Source organism: Pteropus vampyrus, unplaced genomic scaffold, assembly GCF_000151845.1.
Source record: "Pteropus vampyrus isolate Shadow unplaced genomic scaffold, Pvam_2.0 Scaffold357, whole genome shotgun sequence".
Taxonomy (NCBI): domain Eukaryota; kingdom Metazoa; phylum Chordata; class Mammalia; order Chiroptera; family Pteropodidae; genus Pteropus; species Pteropus vampyrus.
The window spans coordinates 190,661-200,671 of NW_011889138.1; the positions used below are offsets into that span (position 1 = coordinate 190,661).

General features: G+C 39.9%; 1 non-coding gene and 2 pseudogenes across 1 annotated transcript; 1 reads left to right on the forward strand and 2 right to left on the reverse strand.

Annotated features, from left to right (window-relative positions):
- Window positions 1-501: 501 nt before the first annotated feature.
- Window positions 502-10,011, reverse strand: part of LOC105304931 — a 13,962-nt pseudogene continuing 4,452 nt past the window's right edge.
- LOC111731250 lies at window positions 1,091-1,209 on the forward strand. Its single transcript, XR_002777037.1, has one exon. It is a non-coding gene; the product is annotated as a 5S ribosomal RNA (ribosomal RNA).
- LOC111731255 lies at window positions 8,288-8,407 on the reverse strand (annotated as a pseudogene).

Consider the following 10,011-nt stretch of genomic DNA (forward strand, 5'->3'; position numbering starts at 1 on the left):
GCCATGGATTGATACAATGAAAATGGCTTGGCCTACAATGGCAATACGAAACTACACATGTGGTCATTTAAAAGGCCCTGAGATAGTTTCCAAGTAGACACATTACGTCCAATGTATTTCTTAACATGAGGTAATACTATAGTAGGTAGCTCAAAAAAATACCGGAGGAATTCCAAAATACCCTAATAAAAGGTACTAGTCATTAGTCTTTATGCCAGAACTAAGCTCATGGTGACAACCGTGCAACTCACATATACCTACATGTACACGTCCACTTCATTCTGTTAAAATTCTTGTGAATTTGACAGTAAATTTTCACAATCTTTTGTAAAATTAAAAATGAGATGCCTTCTCTGTTTTTCTGACTTTATCATTATTCTTTAGCCTAACTTAGCCGTGTATTTTATTTTGTTTTGGCTCTAAATCAACCCCTAGAAAATTGTGGAGGTGGAAACCTCTCTAAGGAGGATTGAAGCAGCTCAGAAACCAAAGAGGGGAGAATTAGGATTCATCTGGGAAGGTCGAACAGCAACACTCATCCTCACACCACAGAAAAATAAAGGAAAAAAAATAAGTATATCAAGATGAAATATGAGTTTTTGAATGGTTGAAGACACATGAAGAAACATGTTTTTCAATTCTGTCTTAAGTGTGCAGTAAAGTGTGCCCATTCATACGTGCATCTTTATCTCAATATAAGAGCATTTCCTAACTCAAGCCCTCATATTCTTCATAGATTTATGCTGCTCATGAGGAGAGACAATGTTGTAGAACAAAGGCGGCTTTCGATCAGTGTTTTCGGACATACCCTCAACTGTCTAACTCTCCCAATACTAGACAGAAGTGAATGTACGTAACAGATAACTAAGGAAACTAGGCCCTCTGATTGCTGACATGACATGCCCTGCTCCCAAAATAAAGGGATGAAAAATTGACATAGGCTTTTCTGAAAGAAGCTTGCTTGCATGTTTTTTCTCTTCTGTGTCTCTTCCTCCTTTGTTTGAATTTCCCTGAGATAATTTTGCAGTGTAAACTAAGGAGAAAGATGTGGCTGAAGGTTTTGCTAAGTGAATGATAAAGATTGGATCACATCTACAGCCATGCTACCCTGAACAAGCCCGATCCCATCTGATCTCGGAAGCTAAGCAGGGTTGGGCCTGGTTAGTACTTGGATGGGAGACCACCTAGGAAGACCAGGTGCTGTAGGCATAAAAAATTTAAAAAATAAGGGATTGTAAGCTGACAAGGTCCTTGCAATCTGTGAGGTCAACCAAGGATTGCCTCACCTAAAAAATTAAAAAAAAAAAAAGATTGAAACACTCTCCTGGATGAACTCTCAGAGGCAGAATGAGATTCTAAGCTGAGTCGACTTCTGTCATGACTCATTAGATGATAACTGATACTCTGCAACAAGGTTTCTCTTTGGTATGAATGAGTAGATTCTGAGTAAGACATTTCTTTTGGCAAAAGTTTTCCCTCAGTGGTTACATTCAAAAAGTCTTTCCCCAACAGAAGTTCTTAGAAGCTGACTGAGGACTGTCCACTGGTGAAGGGTCTTCCCACTTCTGTTACATTGACAGGGTTTCTTCCAGAATGCATCTTTTGGTGCTGACTCAGGGATGAGCTGTGACTGAAGGCTTTTCCACACTCACTGCACTCATAGGACTTCTCCCCAGTGTGGATGACGGAGTGTCGAATGAGGTTTGCTCTCTGGCAAAAGGCATTCCTGCACTCATAGGGCTTCTCTCCACTGTGGATCCTCTGGTGCCTCATGAGGTATGACCTGCAGTTGAAGGCCTTCTCTCATTCATTGCACTCATAGGGCTTCTCTTCAGTGTAGATGCTAAAGTGTTGAATGAGGGCTGACTGATTGCTGAAGGCTTTCCCAAATTCTTTGCACTTATAAGGTTTTTCTCCAGTGTGGGCCCTTTTATGCAAGATGAAAGTGCAGCTATGTGTGAAGGCCCTTCCACACTCACTGCACACGTAGGGCTTCTCCCCAGTCTGACTCCGCTCGTGCTGCTTGAGGTGTGACCTGCAGTAAAAGGCTTTCCCATACTCTAGGCACTTATAAGGATTCTCTCCAGTGAGAATGATGTAGTGTTGCATGAGGTCTGTTATGTCCCAAAAGGCTTTTCCACATTCCTTGCATTCAAAGGGTCTCACTCCACTATGAATTTGCTGGTGCCACCTGAGGTTTGACTCGTGGTTGAATCCCTTCCCACACTCCATGCACATGAAGGGCTTCTCTCTCATGTGGATGATGTTGTGTCGAAGGAAACCAGTCTTATCTCAGAAAGCTTTCCCACATTCTATGCACACAAAGGGTTTTTTTTGCCAGTGTGGCTTCTGTTATGCAGGATAAGTTGGAGCGGTGGGTGTAGGCCTTTCCACACTCAATGTGCACACAGGGCTTCTTCCCAGTGTGGATCTGCTGGTGCCTCATGAGGTATGACTTGCAGTTGAAGGCCTTCCCGCACTCCATGCACTCGTAGGTTCTCTCCCCGTGTGGATCGTATGGTGCTAAAGGAGGTAATATGCTCTTGCTAAAGGTTTTCCCACACTCTGTGCATTCATAGGGCTTCACTCCAGTGTGAATCTGCTTATGTCGAACAAGGAAGCATTTCTTGTTAAAAATTTTCCCACATTCCTTGCATTTACAGGACTGTTTCCCTTCATGAGTTAAGGGGTCTTTCACTGGTCCACATGAGTCTCATTCACAGAGAATGTCTCCTAGAGAGACTGGCTCCTGGACGATCCTAGGGTGCAGACCATCCTCTCTCCCTAAAGCACCACATTCAGAGCTCAGTTTTCCAGGGAGCTTCTCCCTCAGGGGGGTCAATCCCTGGTCTCAGGTGGCCTTCCTGAACTTCTGATGGCCCGTTCTGACCTTTGCCTCGACCCACCTGGGCGTCCCCTGAGGCTCGCTGAGTCTGTTGCTCTTAGGGTGAGTGAGACATCCTCAGACAAAGCCAGGCGGGAGGGGGGAGGCTATGTGGTCTCGGGTTTTGTGCTATCACTTGAAGGGAATACAACACACAAAAGAGCTTGTTAGTAATGATAACACAGAAGAAAATAGCAGCCCAAGCTGATTACCACAGTAGGATGTGAGCAATGTTCTTATTCTTGGGTCTGGTGATATTGAATGTATTATTTTCAAAAAGAAATGAATGAATAAGTAATTTAATTAAAACATCAATTAATCAAGGTCTTTCATGAATCAGAGATGACAATGTGTCATAAACCAAGGTTTATGATTGACATCTTGTACCTGAGGTCCACTCAACAAGTTAGAGGTCATATGAGGTTAAGATCATGGTCTCTGACCATGAAAACAATAGGTCCAAGTTTCAGAAGAACTCAATATTAGCTTTGTGGTGCCTGGCAAGGCACTCAAATCCCATAAGTCTTCATTTTCTTTTCTAAATAATAAAGCAAAAAAAAGTGCCTGTCTTGCAGGACTATTTGAGGATGAAGTAAAACACTGTATATACCATGTTCGGTTTGAGGTCAGACACTGAGTAAAGAACCAACCAATGCATGTTAGCTTTAACTTTTTATTATGGGTTAGTCCAATGATATACATCTAGAAAGCATGTAAATTGAAGGTGTAAGAATGTGTAGATTAACCTTAGAGAATATTTAAGTGTTAAAAGAATTGGCCATGAGATATTTGATGAGCCAACACTAAAATGGTGACTAGAGTGAGGAGAGACTGAAGGTCTAGTGACAATCCAAGAGGGCCAAATGTTCTATCTGAATGTCTGTGCTGCGTTGTAAGCTCACAGCAAGGAGGTTAACAGTCAGCTCTGGAGCCAGAACACGTCTACTCAAATTCTGCTGTACAAAGTCAGCTGACATTAGACAAATTTTTTAGCTGTTTCTGTCTCAATTTCTTTTCTGGAAAGCGAAGAGACTTTCCGTTTCTGTCTCACAGGCTGTCATGAGGGTTAGAAAATGCCTATAAAGTGCCTGACACTGCAGAAGTGGTTCAGTAAATTGTGGGCCATTAAGGTCACTGTTCCATTTGAAAATTAGGAGCTCACTGTTCCATTTGAAAATTAGGAGCTAATAATATTGTAATAACTCTCATAGTGCTAGGTGGGTACTAGAGTAATCGGGGAGATCACTTTGTAAATTATACAAATGCCTAACCACTATGCTGTACACCTGAACCAATATGAAATAACATTAAATGTCAACTCTAATTGAAAAATATAATAATAATAATAATAATAAAAGAAATTAGAGCAAAGCATTGACCGTATAAGGAGCAGTTTCAGTGTTGCTGTTGGTATCAAAGAACCTCTCCCTGGGGCCTCAAAGACCAAAGGGAACCACTTTACCAAGTGCTGACGAGGACTGGGGGTGGGGTGGACACTGTCATAGCAAATGGTGGAAATGTAGAAAGGTGCAGCCACTCTGCCCAAGAGTCTGGCAGTTTCTATAAAAGCTGAACATAAACCTACTCCATGACTTGTACACATATCAGAATAGATTTTTTTTTAAAATTATTTCGCCTACAGCATTTGGTCTTCCTAGGTGGTCTCCCATCCAAGCACTAACTAGGCTCGATCCTGCTTAGCTTCCAAGATCAGACATCGGGCTTGTTCAGGGTGGCATGGCCACAGACCACGGGCCATGGCTCCACTAGGGCACGAATCCAGGACCTTCTGCATATAAAGCAGATGTGCTAACCGCTACACTATGGAACCATGTCCCAGAATAGATTCTTAACAGAAATCAGTGCTATACGCACCAAAAAAAGGTAACAAGAATATTCTTTGCAGCATTAAGTCGAAAACAATAGGAATGCCCATCAAGAGGGGAATGGGTAAACGAATGGCAGCTTCTCACATAGTGAGATAACACACTGCACTGAGAGTAAACAAACTTGAACCACGTGTAACCACACAGAAAGAATCTCACAGACATGATGATGACTGAAAGCAGATAGGTATGAGACAGCATGCTGTGGGGCTCAACAGTCAAAACTATCACTGCTGACAGTTGAAATGAGGGTTACATAGTAGAGGGGGCTCTCAAGAGCATGAGTCCCTAGTAAAATGCTGGGGATATTCTATATATCAACCTAGGTGGTGGTTATGAGGGTTTATGTGCAAGCAAAAATTCATCAAGCTGGTCTCTTAAGGTTTTGCACTATACAGCAATAAATAATAGTTAAGTGGTAGGTACAGAAAACAAATGTAAGAAATAATAGTTAAGTGTGAGGTAGAACACCAGTATAGACATCTCTTGCTAAATGAGACTTCTCCAGATCAATTGTACAGAGAAAGGAGTCTATGACAGCCAGCGTGAAGCCATTAGAGAGGCATCAGCACTTTTTACTTAGTTCCCCCAAGTGTATTGTTATGTCAAGTAGAGAATGGATAAAATTACAGAAGAGGCAGAAAAGAAGTGAAGAAGCAGGTTTCATGAGAAAGTGAACACTGGTGTGACATTCTCTTTCTCTGTCTCACAAATAATACACTCAGCATCGCCAGACTTAAGAATGATCTGAACACTGGTACAGTAATTGACCATGGTCGGGGGCAAGACCTCCCCTAGGGATGTGAGAAGGGCAGCTACACACAGGAGATGAAATGAATGTATAAGGATGAGAATCAAGCAACATAGGACAAGACTCTATTTTGCCATAAAACTATGCTGAGACAACACTAGCACCACGAGATCTGTGGGGCTCCCCCAGGGTTTCAAGGCTGCTGTGTGTCACAGCTAGCTTTTAAGCCCAGGCAGTGGAAGCCTAGAATCCAAAAGAACCTAATACACCCCATAACTACCCCCATAGGAGCGGTGAAGAATGTGATAGAGCTGGAGAGGGGAAGATAGAAGGACCACAGGTTAAAAGGCTCCATGGACCCAAGTCTACAAAGACTACAACAAGCAAATTCCCACAAAGTCCAGTGGCAGTGGCCACCTTGTCTGTAAGAGGCCATGACCCCCACCTGGCCAGCTGTTGGCACCCACCTGGGCAGGAGTTTAGAAAGAGGATTCTCTTCAACATCTGTAACTCCAGGCTGTGCTCCATCAGGTAGATCAGCTCTGATCTAGGCAAAGGACAGCCTGTTCATGGAGAAAGAAAATCTTTCAATCTAGGCTGGAACTTCAGGATGCAGAGGGAACCCTGGAACAAAACTGCTCCCATCCACGTAGACAAAATGCTGCAACTTGGACACCAATGACAAAAACACCATCATTGGACCCCACAGACTCTAGACACTAGTGCTGGCTATGTAAACAGCACCAGTTCCCTTTGATCTCCATCCTATATAATCCCAACACTTACATGCATTCTAATTCATCCAAGTCAGGGTCTCAAAGTCTGTGTGCAAAAGCAACATTTGGTGCGCCTGACTGCAACCACAGCCCAGTTCAAACAAAATCTCTGGAACAAGGCCTAGGCATCAGATTTACACACTCCCCAGGTGATGGTGACCCACCTGGTAGATTAAAAACCCCTGATCTCCATCATCTCACAAATGACAGCCCTGAGCATCAGTAGTCTGACATAGACAGGTGACCTATATCAGCCACTCTGAGTAACAAGAAAGCTTTATTCCAGGAAGGGCTGAATGAGGCACCTGCAGCTCCTGCCATCCTGAAGCATATTGCAACTTCTGCGAGGGAACCAACCTGAGCATCAGGACCAAAGACAGAAAGCAAAGACACAGGTAACCGGGTTGGCACCCAACATGCCAGGAGCCAGTCCCACTTCTGAGCTTCTTGTTAGGTGAGATGATAAATTTCCTGCACAGTGAAGACTGAGCTGGTGTGTCATGTGTAAAAGACTCTATGGAGAAGTCAATGGCACAGGAACCAGGCCCCACAAAAATCTCATCTGCAGATCCTGAACCAAAGCTCAGGACTTACCCATCATCACTAAGCAAATGTTCACTCATATCTGCCATAGAGCAGTGGAAAGGTGAATGAGAAATACTTGAAACAATAATGACTGGAAATTTCCCCAAATTAATTTCAGACACCAAACCACAGATGCAGGTAGCCAAGAAAACTCCAAGCATGATAAATGCGCCACCCCCCCCCAGACCCCACAAAATCCCAAAGAAACAAAAAACACACCTAGGCATTAATTTTAAAACTACATAAAATCAAAGATAAAGAAAAAAACCTGAAAGGAGCTAGAAAGGATAAAAAGCACCTTACCTATAGAGGAACAAAGATAAAACTACATCTAATTTTGCCTCAGAAATCATACAAGCAAGAAGAAAATAGAAAGACATATTTTAAGTGTTCAGAGAAAAATCCCACCAATCTTGAATTTCGTAGCCTGTGAAATTATCCTTCAAAAGTAAAAGAGAAATCAAGAATTACTCAGAGAAACAAAAATTGAGGGAATCTGTTGCCAACAGACCTGCCTTGCAATAAATGTTAAAAGTTCTTGAGAGAGAAAATGATACAGGTCAGAAACTTGGATCTAAATAAATGAGGAATATTGAAGAAGAAATAAGAGAAGATAAAATAAAAACGTTTACTTGTCTCAAGTGATCTAACAGAACAGTCTGTTCAAAATAACAGCAATGTATTTGATTAAATATGCTTATGTGTGTATTTTATGTATATTTATATATGTCTGTACATATAAATATTTATATGTGCTTATATATAAGTAAAATGAATGACAGCAATGATACAAAGAACAGGAGGGAGGAATTAGGATTATTTTGTCATAAGGTCTCAGTCTACCAGTGAAGATAGTGTTATCTGAAAGTGGACTTGCATTAGTTGTAAATGCATACTACAAACTCTAGGACAACCACTAAAAAAAACTAAAAAAAAAAAAAGTATAACTCACACACTAAGAAAAAATAGAAAATGGAATCATATGAAACGCTCAACTGAAACCACAAAAGGCAGAAAAAGCGTGGAAGACAAAAATAGGAACAAAGAACAAGACAACAAATAGAAAACAGGAACGAATATGGTAGGTATTAATGCAACTATATCAATAATCACTTGGAGTATCATTGGTGTAAATGTTCCAATTACAAGACAGAGATTGTCAGGGTGGATCAAAAAACAAGACTCAACAATATGTTGTCTATAAGAAACCTACTGTAAATATAGAGACATATATAGATTAAAAGTAAATGGATAGAAAAAAAATTTCCCATGCCAATACAAATCAAAAGAAAGCAGAAGTGACTATACTAATTTTATTTTTTTAAATATTTTTTTTAAGGCGAGGTAACCCTTGGTTGACCTCACAAATTGCAAGGACCTTGTCATCTTATTTTTTTATTTTTTATGCCTACAGCACCTGCTCTTCCTAGGTGGTCTCCCATCCAAGTACTAACCAGGCCCAACCCTGCTTAGCTTCTGAGATCAGCCGGGATTTGGGCTTGCTCAGGGTAGCATGGCCGTAGTGGCCGCAGACCCAATGTAGAGATTAAATAACACACTTTTAAACAACATTTGGGTCTAAGAAGCAATCTCAAAGTAAAAAATATTTCAAACTAAATGGAAATACAACTTATCAAAATTTGTGGAATGTAGTGAAAGCAGTGCTTAGAGGGAAACTGATAGCATTTAATGCATATTTTTAATAAGAAAGATCTAAAGTCAATTTCATAAATTTCTAATTCAGAAAACTAGAATAACAAGAGCAAATTAAATTCAAAGTAAATAGGACATAAGAAATAAGAATTAGAGCAGAAATCAGTAAACTTGAAAACAGGAAATTAGTAGAGAAAACCAATAAAACAAAAAGCTGGCTCTCAAAAGATCAATAAAATTGATAAGCTTCTAGCCAGGCTGAGAAACAAAGAGAACACAAATTACTAAGATCACTAATGAAAGAGGGGACAGATCATCACAACAGATCTTATGCACATTAAGAGAATATTAAAGGAATACTATCGACAACAACTTCCAGAGATAGAAGCAGAGGGGATACTTCCTAATTCAATCGATGAGGCCAGCATTACCCTAAGACCAAAACCAAAGACATTACAAGAAAACTACACATAATATCTGTCATGAACATAGATGCAAAAAATCCTCCACAGCAAATCAAATCCAATAACGTATAACCACTAACCAATGTATACAATAATGTTTAACCAAGAACATTATACACCACAACAAAGGATAAATCCCAGGTATACAAAACTGGTTCAACATTTGAAAATCAACTAATGTAATCCATCACATCAACAAGCTAAAGAAAATAACCACAGATGCAGAAAAGTATTTGATGATATCCAACATCCATTAATTAAAAAAAAAAAAAGAGGAACTCTCAGCAAACTAGGAATAGAGGGGAACTTCCTCAACTTGATAAAGAACATCTACAAAAACCTCTACAGCTAACATCCTACTTAAATGTGAGAAAACTGATGCATTCTCACTAAGATCAGCAACAAAACAAGAATGTCCTATCTCACCACTACTTTTCAACATCATACTGAAAGTATTAGCTAATGCAGTAAGACAAGAAAATGAAATAAAAGGTATACAAATTGGGAAGGAAGAAATAAAGCTATGTATAAAATCCAAAATGATCAACAAAATACTTCTGGAACTAATAAGAAATTATAGTAAAGTTGCAGGATATAAGGTTAATGTACAAAAGTCAAATGTTTTCCTACATACCAGCAATGAACAAGTGGAATTTAAAATTAAAAAAAAAAAAAGAAAAATTACCATCCACATAAAAATCTGCATATGAATGTTTATAGTGGCTTTATTCATAACTGCCAAAACTTGGAAGTGACCTAGATGTTTTCCAGTAGGTAAATGTATAAACTATAGTACATATAGAGAATGGAATATTATTCAGTGCTAAAAAGAAATGAGCTATCAAGCCATGAAAAAACATGGAGTAACAAATACATATGACTAAGTGAAAAGGCCGATCTGAAAAGGCTACATACTATATGATTCCAACTATATGATATTTTGGAAAATACAAATGGTATTAGTAAAAAGACCAGTGGTTGCCAGGGGTTGGTTGGGGGAGATGAATAAGCA